Below are 23,602 nucleotides of genomic sequence, written 5' to 3'. Positions count from 1 at the left end.
AAGGAAGGAAAGGAAAAAGGAAAAGGAAAAGGAAAAAAAAAAGAGAAAAGAAAAAGGGAAAGGAAAGAAAAGAAAAGGAAAAGAAAAAAGAAAAGGAAAGGAAAAAAGAGAAGAAAAGAGGACTCTCGAAGGTAAGGAAAAGCCACACATCACATTTTAGCTCCTGGGGTGTGGACTTGGGAGAGAAGGGCTGAAAAGCAGGTCTGAATTTTTTACTTTGCACATTTCTGTACATACAAGCTCCCTGGGCTCCCTGTGCACTTCAAGGGTGCCCTTGAACTCTGAAGAAAAGTTGCAAAGGCTGTACAGAGAGTTCCCGGATTATCCCTCCCTCAGTTTGAATTTCCTGAATTTCCCGGAACATTACGCTTCTCCACGACCGGGTTACATTTGTCCAAACTAAGAACCTGACATCGGCACATTATTATTCACTGAATTCTAGACTTTATGTGGACTTCACCAGGTTTTCCGTCCCTTCCCTGCTCCAGGGTCCTGTCCGGGACACGTGCCGTGCTTCCTCACTCCTCGGGGTTGTGACGCTTTTTCCATCATTCCTTGGATTTGCTGATCTGGCCATTTTGGGGACTCGGCTCAGAGGTTTTGTGAGATGTCCTCCAGTCGGGGCCGGCCTGCCGTTCTTCTCGTGGTTGGGCCAGGGCTCTGGGTGTTCGCAAGAAGACTGTAGAGGTCACGTGGTCTTGTCCCATCCTCCCGGGGTAGCATGATCTCCACCTGGCACTGCTTCTTACTTTGAAGAGATTCTGGAAAAATCGGCAACGCTGCGTGGAGATGTTGGTATATTTGTATCGACCCAAAGCGCTGGGAGGTGAGTCAGACCCTCCTCTCTACCTCCCTTGCTGCCTCAGTTTGAGGAACCTTCTCTGACATCCTGCACTGACTTGGCCAATTTCCTTGCTGAAATCACACCTCATCACCACACGAACCCCCGGCAGCCCGACTTCCCTGCGGCCGCACCCCTCCCCCAGGCGCTCTTGGGGTTCAGGTGGGGGGGTGGGCTCAGGTCACAATCTCGCGGTTTGTGTGTTCAAGCCCCAAGTCGGGCTCTGCACTGACAGCGTGGAGTCCGCTTGGGATTCTCTCTCCACCCCCCGCGTTAAAATAAACAAACTAAAAAAAAAAAAAAAGAATTTAGTGCAGTGGAGACCTGTGGCACGTGCCTCTTTTTTTTTTTTAAGTTTATTTGTTTTTGAGAGAGAGAAACAGAGAGAGAGAGAGAGAGCGCCCCCAGCGCAGGTTTCGATCTCACAAACCCCGGGATCACGACCCGAGCAGAAATCAAGAGTCAGACGCTTCACCGACTGAGCCACCAGGCACCCCCGCAGATGCCCCTTTGGATCCCCCCCTCTGGGCCATCAACGCTTCAAGGGCTCGGGCAGGGGAGGGGGCCGCCAGGCGCAAAGGTCACCGCCCCAGACCCGCCACACCAGGACCCGCACCCCGACAAGGCCTTGGGCGTCCAAGCGCAACGTGAAGGTCAGAAGCGAGCCCTGGTGTGAGGTCAGATGGCCCTGAGCTCAAATCCTCGCCCCGGCATTTTGCCCGCTCTTTTGACGGTGATTACTAATTGTGGGGGGTTCTGCCGCGTCCTTCGCACCCCACCATCCTATGGCATTCGTGTCTGCAACCCAGAGGCCCTCAACCAGCATTCCGTCCCCCGGGACACTTGCTGATGTCTGGAGAGATTTTGGTTGTCACGGCCGGGAGGGGCGTGTTGCTGGCATCTTGTGGGAATGGAGGCCGGGGCGGCTGTTATGCCCCCTCCGAGGCGGGACGGTCCCCACAGCAGAGAATCGCCCCGCCCAAGGGGCTGTTGGCAAAGCGAGTCAGTCACTCTCATGATCTGTCTCGCAGGGAAGGAAACCGAGGCTTCAAGAGGGGAGGGTTCCGAAGCCGGCCCCCGAGTGGTAGATGGAGGCTGTGACAGTCCCCGCAAGGGTTACTGTAACAAATCAACAGACCATTCAGTCGACTGACGTTTTGCAAAGCATCTCCTCTGGGTAAGCGCTGGAATCACATCGGCGTGTGCCGGCACCCAGTAGGCGTCTAATAAATGCTGCTGATCACAACAGAGGCACTTAACTGTTGTGGAGCATTCAGGACATACACGGGGACGTTATCCATCAGGCTCCAAGGACATCGTTCTGTCGTCCCCATCTTATGTTTTCCTCGGGAGGGGCGGCCAGGTCTCCCCTGGGGCGACCGCGGGCTGGGGTTTTCCACTCCCTGCCCCCAAGTTCCAGGTCTCTGCGCAGAGCCCGGCTGCCCTGGGGGTTCCCGAAGCTCTGCGGTCCACGGCTTGGGCAGCACCCCAGGCGGCCCATCTGGGGAGTAGACGTGCTGTTGGCAAACCTCTATCCTTTGGCCACGCCATGGGACAGAGGGGGCAGGGCACAGTCCCACTAGTTGGTCTAGCAATTTCCAACCACCCTCCCCTCCTCTCCTCCCTTCCCTGCTTTATTATTTCGTGTCAACTTGTTATTGAGACACGAAATGTACATACAGAAAAGGGTGCAAATCTTGACTGACCGGGTGCATGAGACTTCACGAAGTACACACACGGGGTAACCAGCGGCCAGATCTAGAGACAGCAGGTGACCCAGGGTGCTCCCCTGGGCCCCTCTGGTCCCACGCCCCACCCAAAGGTAACCACTGTCCTTATTTGCAACCCCATACATTGACTTTCCTGCTTTTGAGATTCATGTGTGGGAGCGGATAGTAGGCTCTCGAGGTCTGGCTTCCTTCTCGTGACACCAAGTATGTGTGGCTGGGTGCCTCGCCTGTTCTCAGAGATCTAGAATATTCTGTCGTGATACAGCCCCATTCGTTTCCCCTTCCCCTGTTGATGAGCATTTCTAGTCTGAGGGTCTTCTAAGGAAAGCTGTGAAGAACATTCTTGCAGAACCCTCTTTAAATTTTACCCTCACCCGGGCGCCGGGGTGGCTCAGTCGGCTGAGCGTCCGACTTCGGCTCGGGTCACGATCTCACGGTTCGTGGGTTCGAGCCCCGCGTCGGGCTCTGTGCTGACAACGTGGAGCCCGCTTGTGATTCTTTCTCTAATTCTCTCTCTCTCAAAATAAATAAACCTAACTAAAATTAAACAAATAAAACTATAAACTTTACCCTCACCCTTGACAGCCATCACCAGTCACTGTGACAGCCCCGGACTGTTCCGTAGGGCCATGTCCCCCACTGGCGGGCGAGCCCAGGCTGTCCCGCTCTCCCTGGTAACCCAGCTCCCAGCTCACCGCCCGCCCAAAGCTGGTGCTTAGCATGCATTTGGGGGATGAAAGGTCACCAGCTCTCTGGAGCATGTCAGAGACAATGCCCATCAAGGATTAACTTTGCGGCACAGAACTTGGATTTGCATGCATTTTGACTGAGGACCCCAGCAACTGCCATGCAAATGTTAGGGAAATGTCTCCCTTAGGCCCTGGGAGAGGACCAGATTGAGTGCGTGTGGAGCAGAGACCTGCTTTCCTCCCTGCAGCCACCTGCCTGCTGGGCTCCACCGGCACGGGCTGTCCTATTTATGGCCACCGAGGGCTGCCTGGAACCCCCCGCCCCCTCCCGCCCCGGCAGTCACCAGTGGGAACATTCCTGGGCTTCTTGAAGGCCTCCAGTCCCCCGCTCTGAGCCCACGCAGCGTCGGATGATAAAGGATAATACAGGATCCAACCCCAGCACCGACCCGTCTCTTGGCCCCTCAGACCTGTGCTATCAGAGTCCTGCAAAAATAGCCCGCTTGTGGCTATTTTGGGTCACGGGAGGCCTCGGGGAGGCACAGTGTTCTAAGGAGAACCAAGAGGGAACCCAGAGCAGCCACCGGAGAGGGGAAATGGAGGTCCCCAGGCAAACCCAGCCGCCGATGCCGTTTTCTAGCAAATGGGGACGTTTCTAAAAATTGCAAATTAGCATCCAGGATGTCAGTATTATGAGTAATGGGCAATGTTCGCACTCTGCCTCTCTCTGCTGCCCATCCTGGTTGTCTGCCTGGCCTGGGAGGCATTTGAATTGTGGCCCTGGAAGGGTTCCATCCCGTGGGGTGGCGGGGGGGGGGAGTGCCCAGTAGCTGGGGGAGGGCCTTAGCAGGAACGTGGTCACACGCTAGCTGGGCAGGGAAGGGCACCCGGGGCACCCGTGTGTAGGACGGGTGATGTCTCTGCAGAACCCCCGTGGACAGCCCGGCTGAGTGTTCCCTCTTCTGTTTAAATACCTCTCCCTTCAGGGGCGCCTGGGTGGCTCAGTCCGTTAAGTGTCGACTTCGGCTCAGGTTGGTGAGTTCGAGCCCCACATCGGGCTCTGTGCTGACAGCTCAGAGCTTTAAGCCTGCTTCAGATTCTGTGTCTCTCCATCTCTTGGCCCCTCCCCTGCTCATGCTCTCTGTCTCTCAGTAGTAAATAAACATTAAAAAATTTTTTTTTAAATAAATAAATAAACATTAAAAAAAAAAAAAAAGAAGGGAGCTACGGCGTCTGGAATCTGCCCCTCACTGGTCTGAGGAGCCCCCGCCGGTCACTGCGAAGGAATGCCTGGGTGATGGAAGCTTCCAGAAGCTTCCAGCCAGCCTTCCGGTATCTGCAGCGGGAAGTGGATGCTCGGGCAGCAAAGGCTCCTGGTTACAGCCATCGGCGTTTCACGAATGGTTTCACAATCTTCACATGTGCCCTCTTTTTCTCTCTGGGAGGGACGGCCGGGGATAGAGGCCTGCTCCACAGTTGTGCTGAGGTCGCCTGAGCCCTGACGGCCTGCGAAGGTCTGCGAACGCCCCGGTTTTCCGCCTGGCTGCTGGCCGGAGTTCTTGGGGAGCTGTGGCAATGCTGAGCCGGGCCCCACGCCAGATGTCCTGGTGAAACTGGTCCGGACGCTGAGATCCGTAGAAGTTCCCTAGGGACGTCCCATGTTGAGAATCGCCATGTTGATGTGTCTTCTCGAACAGGGGAAATACTAACGACCCTTTACTGGGTAACTTCTGCACCCTGAGATGTTTTTTAGTAAATGTTACAAACTGCGTTCCCTGCGGGGGTCAGGCAGGCCCCATGACCAGAGGCAGCAGACTGGGCGACAGGCGATAATGGAGGGTGAGGACTGCGGGGAAGCCGTGGCCTGTCCTCGAGGGGCGGCCACAGCCCACGCAGTTGATGTCAACGTCTTAGGAAGCAGACCCAGGGTGCGGGACCCTCTATTGAGTCAAGGGAAACAGGAACTGTGAATTTTCATGTGAAATTAGCCAGTGGGACCTCAGCAGCTGATTCAGGGTAAAGAAAGCGGGGAGGACCAGGCGTGCCCATTGGTGGGACCGAGCCAGCAGGTGGCCGCTTTGAGGCCTTTGCTTCACGTCCGGAATCTTCTCTCTTCACTGTAGTATCTGTGGGACTAGGACATCCCTGCTCTTTTAGAGGCAGAATAGTGCCCCCGTCCCGAAATGTCCCCATCCTGGTCCCTGTAACCTGTGATGTGTCACCTCTCCTGGCAGGGGGAATTAAAGTCGCAGATGGCAGGAAGGTTGCTAATCAGCCGATTTTTCAATGAGGAGATTATTCTGGATTATCCGGAGGAGCTGGGAGTCATCATAAGGGTCTTAAATGTGGAAGAGAGAGGCAGGAGGGCCAACGTCAGCGTGAGAGAGACAAGACCGGCCTTCCCTGGCTTTGAAGATAGATGGGAGAAGAGACCACGCATCATGGGGTTTGGGTGGCCTTGCCAGGAAAGGCAAGAAAACAGATTCTTCCCTAGACCTTCCAGAAGGAACACAGCCCTGCTAGAGAGGCTTCACAAAGTTTTTAAGGTCTCAGGCTTCCTCAGCGTGTGACTTGGCCATCGTCATGCTCCAAAACTGTTGCCTGAGCTCCAGCCATCGTATCTTCTTTCCAGCCAGGAGGAAAGAGACAGGAGCAGAGGAGGGTGTCCCCTGCTCCTTTTAAGAACACTTCCCACACCGCTGTGTCACATGGCCGTGCCTCACCGCGAGGGAAACGTGTCTTTGTCCTGGGTGGTCATTTGACCGGCTAAAATCATAACCGGGGTGAGAGAGGCACACAGATACGGGGGATAAGCCACAGTTTCTGCTCTGTTCTGCCAAACCAAAACGGAAGGACTGTCTGATGACGGGTGGGAGCCCGAGGTCACAGCATCGTTCCGTTAAAGTTGATTGGCTGTGTGGCTTTGACCCTTCCGGGCCTCCTTTTGCTCGTTTTTCAAGATAACCGAATCGCCATCTAGCAGTGACGCTCCCAGCTGCGTCCGGTCTGAAGGTGTTCAGAGGCCCGCGCAGACGAGGAGGTCAGGTGTGAGCGGGGCGGTCAGGGGGGCACTGGGAGAGCCCAAGGCCCCAGTGTCACTTCCCCGAGTACGAGTCGTCCCGGACCGGTCTTTGTTATTTCCGGCCTCGGGAGGCCCCCCGCCTCCCTAGTTTGTTCCTGCCCCTCCGCACAGCTCGCCGAGGCCAGTCCACTCTTTGGGGCACACACTTCCCCGTCCGACGACGCCTCCTTAAATTTTGTGCCCAAGGCAACGCCTCTCCGCCGTCCACCCTCGGCCTGGCTCTACCAGAGGGCGGCCGTGCGTCTGAGGCTAAGGACCAAACGACCAAGGGTCGTTGTGCCATTGAGGCCCGGGTTGTGGGGTGCCCACATCAGCGCCCAGCTCTGGCAGCGGCCGGGGAGGCAGGCCACCGGCGGCTGGAGCACCTGGGCTTCGGAGCCGCACGGCCTGGGTTCAAATCTTCGCTCTATCCGTGAGCTGTGCAGCCTGGAGCATGTTTCTTCACTTCTCTGTGCCTTGCTTTCCTCTCTCGCAAAAGGTGAGTCACGCCGGCATTTCCCTCCAGGGATGGTTGATTAAACGAGAGAATCAGGGCCGACTGCTTGGACTGGGGAGAGCCTGGAACATTCCCCGTGGGCCGGTAATCCCACTGTTATTAGCGCGATGGGGGCAGCGGAGTAGTAAATGCTTGACCCTCACACTCCGCCTGTGGGCTCGGCAGGCGTCCCGCGTCAGCCGTGGCTCTGTCTGGGCCTCGTGTGTGCAGGGGCACGGGGCGCACGGAGGGGGGCGGGGGGGGCTGGCACGGGTCTCCCCCAGGTTGCACTGCCTGTGAAGAAAAATTCTGAAAAGCAGCAACTTCAACCTTCTTTTCTTTGGATTCCGTTTCCCTTTTATAGTCCTTTTGAGGTGGCTTTGACTTTGGATCTCACCCCCGCCCCCTCCCCCTCAGCACAGCTCTGGCCAGAGTTCTAAGCCTGCTTCAAAAGGGCAGATGCTGTCCGGGGCTATGCCATGTGATCCCCAAGGCTCCTTGCAGCAAAAGGGGGATTACCCCCAGTCTATACAGGCAGTAATAATCATCATCATAATAGGAGATACTTGCTTAGCACGCACAATCTCAAGAATCCAAGAGGTGACCTTACCGAGAGGGAAACTGAGGCAGGCAGGAACTGAAGCCCAGAAACAGTAACTAGTTCACCGTCCCTTACAAATGGGAGGAGGTAGCAGGAACCTGAGACCCAACTGGTCTCACTCAGCCTGCGCTCTTTCTTTTCTCGCCTGATTCAACAGTAACTCCAGATTTTTCATTTTCCCCAAAGCCCCCATATTCCTCGACACCACACCGAGCCCAGTTGGAGGAGGGGAGAGATGGGGGAAGAAGTCATCTTCTCCTAGTTGAGGCGTGGTGACTCCGACAGATGTCCTTGCAAAGCCGTATCGCTCCGCAAAGAGAGGCTTCGGTTGGGAAAGGTGAATGTTTGGCCCGTCTAGATCAGATTTAGAAAGCCCCACACTGGGAGCTGTGCTACTTAGAAATATTGCTCATTATTAGGTTGCTTTTACCATTTGGTAAGGAATTGAAGTTCCCCATCAAGTCAGTGCATTGCTATGAGTTTGAAAGAATAGTCTTGGATTTCCATTTCTTTCTAAATAGAGCATCAGGACGATAAAAGGGACGTGTGGACATTTCGGGTGAATTTTTTTGTGTGCTTGTAAAATTCCAGGGCGGATGCAAATGAGAACACAGTGATGTGGATATTAGCTTAAACGCGCTGCGAGGGTACCACTTCTGAACTCACTTTGAAAAATCAAATACATTGAAAAAAAAAACACTTGGGGCCCCCCGGGTGGCTCAGTCGGTGGAGCGTCTGACTTCGGCTCGGGTCACGATCTCACGGTTTGTGAGTTCGAGCCCCGCGTCGGGCCCTGTGCTGACAGCTCAGAGCCCGGAGCCTGCTTCGGATTCCGTGTCTCCCTCTCTCTCTGCCCCTCCCCCATTTGTGCTCTGTCTCTCTCTATCAAAAATAAATAAAATATTTTTAAAAATTAAAGAAAAAAACACCTTTACCACGCTGCTATGGTAAATGGAAAACACCAGCACTTGCCAGAAGCAGTAATCATCATCGTCATTATGGGTAGTGACATTTTGAGCATTTACTGTGTGGCAGGAACTGCAGAATGCTTTGGAGGCTGTGTGACATGTTTATCCTCGTGGGTGTTCCTCTGGGAGGAAGGCCCCATTATTCCCATTCTACAGATGGGGAAAACTGAGGTGAAATCCTCTTAGTATGTTAATAACGGGGATGTCATTGAAGACATGAATCCTACTTTATTCCATCTTTTTAACGGACCTGAATTGCCATGTTCCCTTTCCCTCTCCCCGTCCCTTACGTCACCTGTCTCCTACCGTCCTTCACCCAGCATCACCCCTCCACCCCCAGCCCAGGCTGGAGAATGCCCTCTCCCCTCCCAGCGCCCAGCTCTGAAGCCCCAACCACATGCTGGTCCATACGCACCCTTCCCGACGAGCAGGCAGGCTCTTCCAGGGCAGGGACAGAGTCCTAATCCTCTCTTTCCCCGGCAAGGTCACACAGCAGGTGCTCAGCGAACACTTGTTGAGTAGATGGGTGAATGAGGCAAGAAGCAAATGAGATTCAAAGTCCGGCATAGCTGAGGTGCCCCGCCCATGGGCGCCAGGGTGACTGAGGTGGCCTCGCCTTTGGTTTCCAGGGTGATGAGTCTATTTTCAGGGCCGCCGCTCTGAGCCTCTTAACTCATGACAGAGGGAGGGGACAACACGGTGCCTCCCTTGGGGGACCGCAGCAACTCACTGAGTCAGTTAATATCATAGAGTCTAGAACAGCTCCTGGCACACAGCAAAGGCTCCAAAAGGCTAATAATAACAACATTATTTATTATCATGGTCGATAATGTCTATCTCTATATAATTACTATGTATGACGGGTGATACTGATTTTCCATTTACTGTAGTGTTGCGAGGTTTTATTGAAAAATAAACGTATTTGGGGTGTCTGGGTGGCTCAGTCAGGGACTGAGCTCAGCTTGATCTCAGCTCTCAGGTCTTGATCTCAGGGTCATGAGTTCAAGCCCTGCACTGGGTTCCACGCTGGGTGTGGAGCCTACTAAAAAAAGTATTTAATTTTTAATTAACTAATTAATTAATTAATTTTTAATATAATTTATTGTCAAATTGGCTTACATACCACACCCAGTGCTCATCTCAAGTATTTAATTTTTTTTTTTTAATTTTTTTTTTCAACGTTTATTTATTTTGGGGACAGAGAGAGACAGAGCATGAACGGGGGAGGGGCAGAGAGAGAGGGAGACACAGAATCGGAAACAGGCTCCAGGCTCCGAGCCATCAGCCCAGAGCCTGACGCGGGGCTCGAACTCACGGACCGCGAGATCGTGACCTGGCTGAAGTCGGACGCTTAACCGACTGCGCCACCCAGGCGCCCCTCAAGTACTTAATTTTTAAAAGTGAGTTGAGGGGCGTCCGGGTGGCTCAGTTGGTTAAGCATCTGACTCTTGATTTCGGCTCAGGTCATGGTCTCACAGCTTGTGAGTTTGAGCTCTGGATAGGCCTTCTCGCTGACAGTGCGGAGCCTGCTTGAGATTCTCTCTCCCCCACCCCCTCTGCCCCTCTCCTCTCACCTGCATGGACTCTCTTCCTCTCTCAAAAGAGAAAGAGAGAAAGAAAGAAAGAAAGAAAGAAAGAAAGAAGAAAGAAAGAAAGAAAGAAAGAAAGAAAGAAAGAAACAAGAAATAAGCAAAAAACGAGTTGAAAATAAGTATCAGTAAAGCGGTACCCAGACCTGGTCCAAATCCTGCAGCGGTCGTACCGAGCGAGGAGGTCACGAGACCACAGCAGGGAGTGACTCCCTTTGGCGCGGTTTGGGTATTCCAGCCTGGTCACCTGGGGACCAGCGCCGCGCTGCCATCTGCGTGGCCTGGGGCACCGGTGTTGGCACAGAGAGTCCAAGGGTCTTAGGAGGGGACTGACGGTGCCTGTGGAGGACCCCGGGGGCAGCCTCCACCCCAGACCGGAGCTGGTATTTTTAGCACGCAGGCACCCTGCACCGCCTCCGACACTCTGACCAAATTTAGAAGTCTCGAAAGGTCTTCAGTAGGAGCAATGAATGAAAAGGCCTCCAGCTGCCAGTCTTGGCTAGAGTCACCCCTCGCGTTTGCAGGGCTCTCTCTGCTGACTGGGAGGGAAGCCCCAAGATTTAGCTCCAGCGGTGAGAAAAAGCAAGCTGCAGGGTCACGTGTGTGGTCTGGGTCTACTTCCGCAAAAGCGCAACAAAATCCCCCTCGTGCCCGTGCCCGTGTGTCTGGGAGGCAGAGCCCCGACGGGGCGCCCACGAGGGCAAGGGGGTTGGGGGGGTGGCGCTGGAGGCTGGGGCGATAACTGTGTTCGGATCCACCGCTTATATTTACTGTTTCCTTTGTGCAAACAAACACGGATTACATCTGGACTCTGAAACCCTTGAGCACCGAAAGTTTGAGAACATCCCAAGACTGCAAAGCCTCAACCTGAATGCTTCTGAGGGAGTTCCGGTTACCCAAGCGCCTCCGAGGCTGTGCGTGGTAGACCCTCGCTGACCAGGGGACCCCCGCGCCAGTCACTCCGAGGTTTCCTGACGCTTGCTCTGGGCTCGGGTCCCCTGCTGCTAACTCCACCCCCTGCCCCCGGAGGGGGCGTGGCCAGGGCTGGCCAATCAGAGCTCTGCAGGCCCCAGGCTCTCCCAGGCTGGCCGCTCGCCCGCGCAGGGAGCCAGATTACTGTAGACGTTGTTGAAAACAGAAAACCCAAGACCCCTTGCTGAGGAGTTACTGTGGATCGTCCTGTGACACGAACCAATTCGTTCCCTGCTGGGGGAGCTTGTCTGAGCCTTATCCGAGTCGGGATCGGGTCTCTGTGCACCTCTGAACCCGCACAGCTGATGGCTGAATGATCAGTTTTGCATATCGGTTGGTGTATGTGGCCAGGATTAAAATCCAATAATATAAGCTTATAATTAAATGAATTATATTCAAACCCAAGGTGATGAAATACTGACACTTTCCTATTATCCATGCCCTCGGGGTTATCAACGTCTGTTGTTGCCCTACAGCGGAAATGCCGGATGACGGTGCGCGCCTGGGTGTCTCTTCTGAGTCACCCTTGTAACTTGAAACGTGCCACGGAGGGGGTATTTCCACCATGGAATCTGGGCAAACACCGCCAATAGGGTTCTCCCACCCAAAGCGGTTGTTAAAGGTTTACCAGCAGAGAGGAGGCAGGATATCACACGCAGGGGTGGAGGGTGGAGGGTGGGGGGCTGGTGTGTTCTTCAGGGAAAGAGAGAGTACACCGGGGCACCGGGGTGGCTCCGCCGGTTAAGCTCAGGTCATGATCTCGCAGTTTGTGGGTTCAAGCCCCACCTCAGGCCCTGCAAGTGCAGAGCCTGCTTGGGATTCTCTCTTTCTCCCTCTCTCTCTGCCCCTTCCCCACTTGTGCTCTCTCGCTCTCTCAAAATAAATAAATAGACTTAAAAAAAAAAAAAAAAAGGAAGGAGAGGGTATAAGCATCTTCAAGGCAAGAACCACACTTTATCTCATTTGGTTTTCCCAGCATCCAGTAGGTGCATTCAACTTATGTGTGTTGAGGGACTTGAGGAAATGGGGGTCCAAGAGGCCAAGGGCTCTGCCTGAGGTCACCTGGGGTGGGGTGAGGACGTGAGCGCGGCCGCTCCAGATCCTGAGTCCCAGTTTAGAATCAGTTCTTTTTATGCAGTGACCTCCCCCACCTCACTGACTGAAAGGCCCTACGGGAGGCTGACCCCAAATGCTCTGCCACCAGCAGTAAAGGAGGGTCGGCTCCTCCCGGCGCCCGGCGGCCGTTATGTTCAAGGCCTCCGTCTCCAGCCCTCATTTCTCAGCACCTTGCAACTTTACCAGGCAATTTCAGCAAGTGCACGGGCACAACACTTAACAACACGGAGACCCAAGTGGAGGCCGGCATGCCTCTTCAAAACATATGCAGCAAAAACCCGAAGGATAGGGGGAGCTGGGTGGCTCACTCAGTTAAGCGTTTCGGCTCAGGTCATGATCTTGTGGTTTTGTGAGCTCGAGCCCCGCATGGGGCTCTGCCTTGACAGCACAGAGCCTGCTTGGGATTTTCTCTCTCTCTCTGTCCCTCCCCTATTCATGCTGTCTCTGTCTCTCTCAAAATAAATAAATAAGCTTAAAATGAAAATTAAAAAAAAAACAACCCAAAGGACAAATAGACAAATCCAGAATTATAGTTGAAGGCCTCAACACTCTCCTCTCTAAGGTGTTGAAAGAACAAAAAGACAGAAAATCAGTAAGGATATAAAAGACCTGGCCAATACAATCAACTTGACCTGTCATTTCAGAACATTCCGCCCAACGGCAGGATACAGATTTTTCTCAAGGGCACACAGAACATTCTCCAAGGTAGACCTTACTCTGGACAATAAAACAAACCCTGACATATTTCAGAGAAATGCTATCAGACAAAGTCCATTCTCCGATCATAATGTAATAAATCTGGAAATCACCAACAGAAAGGTATCTGGGAAATTCCCAAATATTTGAAAGTTAAACATACTTCTAAATAACCCAGGGATCCAAGTGGGAATCTCAAGGGAAAGTAGAAATTATTTTGAGCTGACTAAAAATAAAAATACAACATCTCAAGATTTATAAAATGCAAATAAAGTGGTGCCTACAGGGAATTTTACAACATCAAGCATTAGAAAATGAAAATGGTCTCAAGTGAGTTACCCAAGCTTCTACCTGAGGAAACCAGGAAAAAGAACGGCAAATGTAAACTGAAGGAATGCAATTATAAAGATAAGAGCAGAAGTCAACAAAATTAAAATCCAGAAAATGACAAAGAAAATTAATGAAAGAAAAAACTGGTTATTTGAAAAGATCAACAAAATTGATAAATGCCTAGCCGGACTGACCACGCCATATGATTTCACTTGTACGTGGAATTTAAGAAACAAACAAATGAAAGAGACAAAAAAAAAAAAAAGGAGACAAACAAAAAAGACTCTTAAATACAGAGAACAAACCGGTGGTTGCCAGAGGGGAGATGGGTGGGGGGATGGGCTGGGAAAAAAAAAAGAAAAGAAAGAATAGATAACCTGAATAATCTCATAGTTATCAAAGAAATGGAATTCACAGTTACAGCTTTCTTTTTTTTTTTTTTAATTTTTTAATGTTAACTTTTGAGAGAGAGACAGACAGAGCACAAGGAGGGGAGAGACAGAGATAGAGGGAGACACAGAATCCAAAGCAGGCTCCAGGCTCCGAGCTGACAGCACAGAGCCCGAAGCAGGACTTGAACCCATGAAGTGTGAGATCATGACCTGAGCCGAAGTCAGACGCTAACCAACTGAGCCACTCAGGCACCCCTACGACTTTCTAATAAAGAAAACACCAGACTAGGTGCCTTCACTGGTAAATACCACCATTCAAGGAAGAAATGATCCTAATTCTACACAAACTTTTCTAGAAAACAGGAAAGGAGGGAACATTTCCTAAGTAATTTTATAAGGCTAGCATTATCCTAATACAAAATATATCACAAGAAAAGAAAACCATAGGCCAATATTGCTTATGAACCTAAATGAAAAAATAAAGCTCAACAAAACATTCTCAAATCAACTCTGGCAAAATATAAAAAAGGATAATATATCACAACCAAGGAAGGTTTATCCTGAAGGCAAGCCTGGTTCAACATGAGAAATTCAGCCAATGTAATCCATCATATCAACAGATAGAGAAAAAACATATAAACATCTTAATTGATACAGAAAAAACTTTCGACAAAATTCAACATTCATTCATGATGAACTCTCAGCAAACTGGTAACGGAAAGAAATGGCCTCAATCCAATAAAGGGCATTTACGAAAAACTTATAGGTACCATCATACTTAATGGCAAGAACACTCGATATCCTTCCCCTAAATTGGGAACAAAGCAAAGGTGTCTTTTCTTACCACTTCCAGTGTCATACTGGAGATCGTAGATGGTGGAATATGGCAAGAAAATAAAAATAGAGAGAAACTGGAGAGGGAAAAATAAAATTGTCTCTATTTGCAGATGGCATGACTGTCTATATACAAAACATAAAGGAAATCTACAGACTACCAGAGTGTATCATAAGTGAGTTTAGCAAGGTTGCAGGATACAAGGTCAATATACAAAACTCAACTATGCTAACAATGAACAATAAGAAGTCAAAGTTTTAGAAACACTACAATTTACAATAGTGCCAAAAAACAAACCAAACCAAAAAAACCATGAAAAACTCTGGTATGTATCCAACATCTGTGCAAGTTCTATATGCTGAAAACTACAAACAATGATGAGAGACATCAAAGAAGACCCGACTACATGGAGAGATAAACGGTGTTCATGGACTGAAAGACTATATTGTTAAAATGCTAAATTCTTTCCAGAAGGATCTATAAGTCTACGTCTCGGCAACATTTTCCTGTACAGATTAACAGGTGTATTTGAAAGTCTATTGGGAAAGGCAAAAGATCTCAAATAACCAAAACAATGACGGAAAAGAACAGTGTCGGAGGACTCACGTTTTCTGTTTCGATATTACCGCGACGTTATAGGAATCAAGGCAGCCTGGTCCTGACAAAAAGCTGGACCGGTGGAACGGAATGGAGTCCAGAAATAGAGCCCCACATGTGTGGCCAATTTGTTTTCAGCACAGCTGCAAAGGGGGATTCAATACACAAAGCATAGTTTTTTCAATAAATGGCCCCGGAACACCTAGTCATCCACAGCGAAAAAACGAACCTCGATCCGCACCTTGCATCGTAAACAAAATCTGACTTAAAATGCACAGCAGCCTTAAACGCAAAGCATAAAATCACAAAACCTCTAGAGGCAAACCTAGGAAAACATCCCGTGACCTTGAGTTAAGCCAAATATAGGACACTAACAGAAGGACTCATCAAAAACAAAATAAGTTAGATTTCATCAGAATTAAAAAAAAAATCTGCTCTTTGGGGAAAACTGTTAAGAGAATGAAAAGGCAAGACACCAACTGTGAGAGATCTGCCAAACATGTGTCTGATAGAGAACTTGTGTCCAGAATCTATAAATAACTCTCCAACATTCCTGTTGTAGAACATTATGAAAAGATCTGACCGGACATTTTGCTAAAGAAGGTAGGAAGGTGACAGTGCGACTATGGGAGGATTTTCCAAATCACAACTTATTAGTGAGATGCAACTCAAGTCCGCCATGAGGTATCCCAAGTAACGGAGCAAACCCTCACAAAACCTGGTGAGGATGTGGGGCCACTGGAATACTCATTCCTGGAGTGCTCATTGCCGGCTGGCGGGGGGACCGGATGGTACACCAGCTTTGGGAAACAGTTTGGCAGTTGCTGGCACTTTTTTTTTTTTTATATAGTATTTATTTATTTTTGAGAGAGAGAAAAGGGCAGAGAGAGGGGGACACAAAATCTGAAGCAGGCTGTGTGCCGACAGCAGCGAGCCCGATGCGGGGCTCGAACTCACAAACCGAGAGATCATGACCTGACCGGAAGTCGGATGCTCAACCGACCGAGCCACCCAGGCGCCCCCATGGCAATTGCTTATAAAGTTAGACATGCATCTACCTTAGGACTCAGAATTCTCACCGCCAGAGAAATGAAGGCACGTGTTTGTGCACAAATGTTGATAATGGCTTCGTTCATAATCTTCCCCAACTGGACACGACTCACGTGTCCTTGAGCTGGTGAATGGAAACGCAAATCGCAGAGGGTCATACAGTGGTACACGACTCAAATAAAAGGGCGAAGAGACCCACACAACAGCAGGGTTGAGTCTCAGAGTCAGACTGTTGAATACGAGAAGCCGGGCCCAAATACACAGCGTTGAGTTCCATCTCTGTGACACGTTGGGAATGACAACTCCAGGGACCTAAAGAAAGCAGTGGTTTTGCTCGGGGCAGGGCATGGGGGAGTGGCTGGCTACAAAGCCAGGTGGAATCTGGGGAGAGATGGGCGATGCTCTGAATCTTGGCCGTGGTGACGGTTACATGACCATTCATTTCTCATAGAATCGTACATAAAGGGGGATTATACCATATGTGTGCTGCACCTCAAACAAAATAAAAAACATGCAAGAAAACGAAAAAGAAAAGCGTTCTTGGAAAATAGCACGAAGAAGAATTCTGGTATCCATTTCGCTTACATAAAACACGTGATTAGTAAATTAAGTTCCATTTGGCCACATTTGGAGTCCCCACCTTCCCATGACTAGTTTCTGACTCTTGGTGGAATTTTTTTTTTTTTTAAACAGACAGTTGCAAAAATAATGAACAAGTATCAGGAGACATCCATCCATCCATGCTGAGATCCTCCTACCCCTTGAAACAAAAGGTAGGAATAATTTTTAAGAAGAGACAGCTGTTTGGGGCGCCCGGGTGGCTCAGTCGGTTGAGCATCTGACTTCAGCTCGGGTCACGATCTCGCAGTCCCTGAGTTCGAGCCCCGCGTCGGGCTCTGGGCTGACGGCTCAGAGCCTGGAGCCTGTTTCCGATTCTGTGTCTCCCTCTCTCTCTGCCCCTCCCCCACTCATGCTCTGTCTCTCTCTATCTTAAAAATAAATAAAACATTAAAAAAGTTTAAGAAGAGACAGCTGATCTTATTCTGAAACGGGTCTGTGTTACTCAAAGCGGCACATCACTCCGACATGGGACAAAAACCTGGCCGGGTCAGACGAACGCGCTTTCCAGCGGTCAATTAGACTCGTTCGTGCTTTGCATGACGTGGGTCCCGTCAGCCTAGAAGAGCAAAGCCTCTGCCGGCGACAGATCCCGAATCTTGCGGCCGTCCCCCTCCCCTGCCCACGGGTTATGCTTTGTCACTGCCAAACTGTTGTCACATTTGCTGCCAGGTCACCTGAGCGCGTGATCTCAGGGCCAAACCACGGAGGAGGCCCAGCAAATTCCACAGCACGGGCCACGTGTCACTTCCCGAGCTCTGCCTTCTTGCATTCCTTCTGGAACGAAAACCAGTTGGTAGGCCACCAGAGAGAGGCCGAGCCCCTCTTTTGGGGCAGAACCACCTAGAATGAGACGCTCGGGGCCTGGCTACTGAAAGCATCTTCAGTTTTTCCAACATCTGTGGAAACAGGGAAGAAACCCGGCCTGGAGGGCTGGTCCCCCGGCCCCCCTCAAGGGCCCCAAACTGCTATGGAAAATGCTGATTCTCGGGTGCTGTCCCCCAAGATTCCAACTCCGTGGGCCTGCAGGGCTCCGGTCCAGGAGTCTGTATTTTTCACAAGCTCCCTAGGTGATCCCAATGCCCAGAGATTTCTGAGCCACTGCTGTTGAGGGCCTCGAAGGAGCCGGAACTGCCCCCCTGCCCAGGTGACGGGATCAGATGGAGGTCAGGTGTATTGTGGGGCAAGACAAACGCAGAGCCACACTTCAGGAGGACCCCCGCTGGCCAAGGCAGATGGAGTGAGCAGGTGACCGGCACGATGACAAGTACATATCCAAGTGGTGACCTGGGCGCCCGGCACAGGCTGCCGCGGGAGCAGGAAGCACCCCCAGAGGACGGGGAGCCCCTGTAGGCACACACATGTGGAGGTGCCGCCCGCTGGCTCCTGTCGCGGACTGGGTCTCCCTCTCTGTGCTGCCCAGTAGCGTGCCCAGCACCTCCTTCCTCTCCCTGCAGACCTCTGCCCCCCCTCCCACCTCCTCCAGCCGACGCACCAGATGGCAACCTGGCAACTTGTGCGTAACCTGGCCCTTCTCGGTTCCTTAAAAACTTGTCAGAGTTGGCGCTTCTGAGGGACTGGACGCTCGGTATTCCGATACAACACGGATTCGTTCATCCACAGGGTGTTGGATATCGACATTTCTTGGGATCACGTTCTCAAATCCAGGCTCGCAAAGTCAACAAGGAGCGAGGTCAGCCATCGCGGCCACTTTGGGGGAAGTCACGCGGGGCTGACCCTGCGGTCGCCAGCGTTCATCCTGGGTCTCCCTGCTCAGGGGGACACGTCTACCAGTGAAGTCTAATTTTCTCCACCTCCTCCAAAAGTGTCCTGCTTTCAAATACTAGCTTTTTTTGTTTTCTTAAGTTTACTTAATTATTTTGAGGGAACGCAAGAACCAGCAGGGGAGGGGGACAGAGGATCCAAAACACGAGGCTTGAACTCACAAACTGTGAGATGATATCTGAGCCGAAGTCAGATACTTAATAGACTGAGCCACCCAGATGCCCCCCACACGCTAGCTTTTTAAAGGAGCTGGTATCCGAACTGTAAGCTGGTCTCATGAGGCTCCGTGGCTGGGACAGAACACGCATGTGCGTTCCCAGATTTCATTTAAAACCAATCTTTGGGGGCGCCTGGGTGGCGCAGTCGGTTAAGCGTCCGACTTCAGCCAGGTCACGATCTCGCAGTCCGTGAGTTCGAGCCCCGCGTCAGGCTCTGGGCTGATGGCTCGGAGCCTGGAGCCTGTTTCCGATTCTGTGTCTCCCTCTCTCTCTGCCCCTCCCCCGTTCATGCTCTGTCTCTCTCTGTCCCAAAAATAAATAAACGTTGAAAAAAAAAAAAAAAAATAAAACCAATCTTTGAACTCCTGGGGGCAGCTGTATTTAAAACCTCCTCTCCCAGCAGCAAATCTGGGCGTGCCCGTGTAATGAAACTTTTTTTCCCTGCTTACGACAAATTATTTAACGGACAAGATGGCTGTTTTTATCTAATAGAAGAATCCTAGAATCTCTTTAAAAATTATTTTTTCAGTGGGGCGCCTGGGTGGCTCCGTCTGTGAAGCGTCTGACTTCAGCTCGGGTCACGATCTCACGGTTCATGGGTTCGAGCCCTGCGTGGGGCTCTGCGCTGACAGCTCGGAGCCTGGAGCCTGTTTCGGATTCTGTGTCTCCCTCTCGCTCTCTGCCCCTCCCCCGCTCATGCTCTGTCAAAAATAAACATTAAAAAAATTTTTTTTTAAATCTCTGTTTTGTCTGATACACTCAATTAAATATCAACTGCCATCAAAAGATAGGGAAACGTAGAAACAGCCGAGGATTTCAGTCGAGGGTCCTAAGGCTTTCACTGGACGTGTTTAACAGCCCGGCCCCTCAAGGATCGATTTGTCCTGAAGAATACATTCGCAGGGGCTGCTCAGTGAGGTTCTCAGTGGTTATCGAAATGTGTCAGTGTTTCTAACCAAAACAACATCTGGAAAAGAATTTCTCGCCATTTTCAAAAGGTAGGAACTTTATAATACAAACTGCTTCTATTTCATCAGGACTGACCCCTCCCTCCCCGACTCTTTCAGTGACCGACCTCGAACAATAGAGGCATCTGTCAGGCCTTCGGTTTGTTGAAAAAGCATCCTTCATACCGTAGAGCTGTTGTCAAACAATGTTGCAACCTAAACACCCTTCCCCGCAAACGGAGACGTTAAATTGTGCAAGTGGTGTACATTCCAGGGTGGTTTCCTGCTGGATCTCAAAACCATTTTATTTTATTTTTACTTTTTAAAGTTTATTTACTTATTGAGAGAGAGAGAGCGCGCGTGCGCGCACAAGTGGGGGAGGGGCAGAAAGAGAGAGAGGGAGACAGAGGATACGAAGCAGGCTCCAGGCTCCGAGCTGGCAGCACAGAGCCCGATGTGGGGCTCGAACCCACGGACTGTGAGATCGTGACCTGAGCCGAAGTCGGAGGCTTAACCCACTGAGCCACCCAGGTGCCCCCAAAACCATTTTAAAAGCATTCGAAAATGCAGAGCCGAGGAAAGTGTCCTCACACGAAGGTTTTGCAAAGGCCCCTCTCTTAGCAACGTCAAGTGCAAGAATCCTCCTGCTTCTTTTGAAGGCAGAGCACTTTTTCTTCATTCTTCGGTGCAGTACAAAACCCAACAAACTAATCTCCAGGACTTTGTTGTACCTGGAGAGTCTAATCAGTCTCCGGCAGCTCAAGGAGCCTGTCCCAATGCTGGAAAAGAAAGCCATGCCTGCCCTCTTGTGGGGACTATTGTCCTTGCTCCTGTCACAGAGACCCAATCATGCACTTGAGGAGCTCATGAGTTTCTCCTTTTATCCGGGTGTCTTGGTGGGAGTCTGCGCACATAACTGAACCAAAGCCGAGCATCTGAATTTAATTCCACGTAATATCTCATCCACGTGTGATGCATGCAACATACTGCAAATTACCTATAAAAGACAGCTGAAGAGTTGTTGGTGGGGCTTAGATACATACTGGTCTTGTACTTTCCAACATGTTTCTTGTGTTTTTTTTTTTTTTAACTTTTTTACAAAAATGTTTTTAATGTTTTTTTTTCATTTTTTTATTTTTGAGAGAGAGACAGAGTGCGAGTGGGGGAGGGGCAGAGAGAGAGGGACACACAGAATCCGAAGCCGGCTCCAGGCTCTGAGCTGTCAGCAAGAACCCGACGTGGGGCTTGAACTCACGGACTGTGAGATCCTGACCTGAGCCGAGGTTGGTCGTCAACCGACTGAGCCACCCAGGTGCCCCTCCTGTGCTCTTTTTAAAGCAAAAACATTTAATTGTAGTAAAATATGTAAGAAGACATTTACTCTCTTAACCGTTTTTTAGAAGCATTTATTTATTTATTTTGAGAGACAGGGCATGCGTGGGAGGGGCGGGGTGGGGGGCGGGGAGAAAGAGAGAATCCCAAGCAGGCTCCACACCGTCAGCGCAGAGCCCGACGCGGGGCTCGAACCCACGAACTGGGAGATCGAGACCTGAGCCGAAATCAAGAGTCGGACGCTTAACCGACTGAGCCGCCCAGGCACCCTAAGTGTACAGAGCGGGTCAAGAAGGTGGAACAGCATGGGAGTTTTTTTGCGTCTCTCATCCTTGAAATGCAGCCAGATGAACACCAAACCCTCCTGCACACCATTTTTTTTTTATTTTTTTTAACGTTTATTTATTTTTGAGACAGAGAGAGACAGAGCATGAACGGGGGAGGGTCAAAGAGAGAGGGAGACACAGAATCTGAAACAGGCTCCAGGCTCTGAGCCGTCAGCCCAGAGCCCGACGCGGGGCTTGAACTCATGGACTGAGAGATCATGACCTGAGCCGAAGTCGGACGTCCAACCGACTGAGCCACCCAGGCGCCCCCTGCACACCATTTTTAAGGATGCAACTCAGTAGTGTTGAGAACGTTCACGCTGTGGTGCAACCAACCTCCAGAGCTCTGATTATCGTCTTGCAAAAGTGAAACCCTAGCCCACTAAACACTAACTCCCCATTCCCTGCCCCCAACCCCTGGTCGCCACTGTTCCGCTTTCTGTCTCTATGAACTGGGCGACTCTCAGTCCCACACACAAGGGTATTTGCTCGTGCCTGGCTGACCTCACCGAGCATAGTAGCCTCAAGGTTCGTCCGTGTTGTAGCCTGTGTTAGAATTTCCTTCCTTTTTGAGGCAGAATTATATTCCACCGTATGGATAGAGCACATTTTATTGATCCATTCATCCACTGATGGACATTTAGCTTGCTTCCACCTTCGGGCTATTGTGTATGATGGCGCTGCGAACGTGGGCATACAAATGTCTCTTTGAGACCCTGCTTTCAATTCTTTAGGGGTATGTAACCAAGGTACTGGCTCATAGGGTGATTCTATTTTTTTAAGGTTTATTTATTTTTATTCTGAGAGAGGTGTGATGCATGCGATATCCTGCAAATTACCTACAAAAGACGGCTGAAGAGTTGTTGGTGGGGTTTAGCTACGTATCAGTCTTGTACTTTCAAACACGTTTCTTGTGTTCTTCTTAAAGAACAAGAAAAACTTAATTGTGGTAAAATACAGACAATAAGAATTCACTCTCGTAACCATTTTTTCACCACTTATTTATTTTGAGAGAGAGAGCATGCATGGGAAGGGCAGAGAGAGAGGCGGGGAGAGAGAGAATCCCAAGCAGCCTCCACGCTCTTAGCGCAGAGCCGGAGACGGGGCTTGATCCCATGGACCCGTGAGATCGTGACCTGAGCCAAAACCAAGAGTGGGACGCTCAACCGACCGAGCCCCCCCGGGCGCCCCTGCTAATTCTATTTTTAATTTGTTGAGGAACCTCCATACTATTTTCCATAGTGGCTGCACCGGTTTATGTTCCCACCAAACAGCGCCCAAGGTTCCAGTTTCTCCACATCCACGTTTTTAAGAACCGCCATTCACGTAAAACAAAGAGAGCCATTTTGAGTCATTTCATTTTATTGAGTTATGCAAAACATCTTGAAACAACAAAGAGGAAGGAAGTGTTACAAGAGGTCAAACAGTCACAATGACGGCATGCAAGAGACCATAGGGTTCAAGTCTTACTATGTGAACTCAACTACTGTGCTGCCATGAAAAGAATGCCCTTCCCGCTGGAAAGTGCTTCTACGTTCCCGGGACACCGGGCTCTGGGCTTAGGAGAGCAGACCAGCATCTTAAGAATTTGAATTTAGTTCACCGATGGGAGGCGTCGCTTCCACAATGTACCCACGTATCAAATCATCATGATGCACATTTTTAATATCTCCCAATTTTATTTGCCCATTCTATCTCAATCAAGCCAAGAAACTGGAATTTGGGACCCGTATCAATGATGTTAAACTAAGGGGAGAAGTTCAGAGCAAAAGCAGCTGCTGAGCTAAGAAGAAAAGTATGAAAAATATATCACTATGAAGGTGGGTATTAGTTACTTTTAGGTTCTAACGAGGCATTTCGCTTAATGCTTGGCGTTGGGAAAAGCCTTGTCAACTGGCGAAAGAGAAACACTCCCCCGCCCGTTACAGGGCATCACAGAGTACAAATTCTTCACAGGTACACATTTCATCACGTTTTCTTCTCTCTCTGCTAATTACTTAAAAAGTATAAACGAAGTAGTTTTAGCGAAACAAAAGAGAGACGAACTGACATGCTGGGCAGTGACAGTGAATGTCCAAAGGGAAAATTTCACACCCACCAAAAAACATAATTTAGGAAGAATACAAACTCTCAAACTGTACCTTGCTCAGTCACCAAACTAAAATAATTTGGCATCACTCTCTAATCCAGAGGTTGCCATTTTCCACTCGGTTATTTTTAAAACATTAAGATCTCTCTTGTTGAATTGAGAACGCATTGAAGGTATTACGGTGACTTTAAATTTTATGGAAAATTCATTTGTATTTTAAAAAACGGTATCAAACTAGTTGTTTAGGTTTAAAAACTCATGTTAGGACTATAACGGTGAGGGGAGCCTGGGTGGCTCAGTCAGTTAAGCGTCGGACTTCAGCCC

The 23,602-nt window shown here is 50.2% G+C and overlaps 1 long non-coding RNA gene across 1 annotated transcript; it reads right to left on the bottom strand.

The window, feature by feature from the left end:
* Positions 1–424: 424 nt before the first annotated feature.
* LOC115509935 lies at positions 425–8,866 on the bottom strand. Its single transcript, XR_003967534.1, has 2 exons — positions 8,802–8,866; positions 425–779 (listed from the first exon to the last, which is right to left on the bottom strand). It is a non-coding gene; the product is annotated as an uncharacterized LOC115509935 (long non-coding RNA).
* Positions 8,867–23,602: the final 14,736 nt, after the last annotated feature.

The sequence above is a fragment of the Lynx canadensis genome, chromosome A3, assembly GCF_007474595.2.
Source record: "Lynx canadensis isolate LIC74 chromosome A3, mLynCan4.pri.v2, whole genome shotgun sequence".
Lineage (NCBI taxonomy): Eukaryota > Metazoa > Chordata > Mammalia > Carnivora > Felidae > Lynx > Lynx canadensis.
This window is presented reverse-complemented; position numbering and strand designations above follow the sequence as displayed.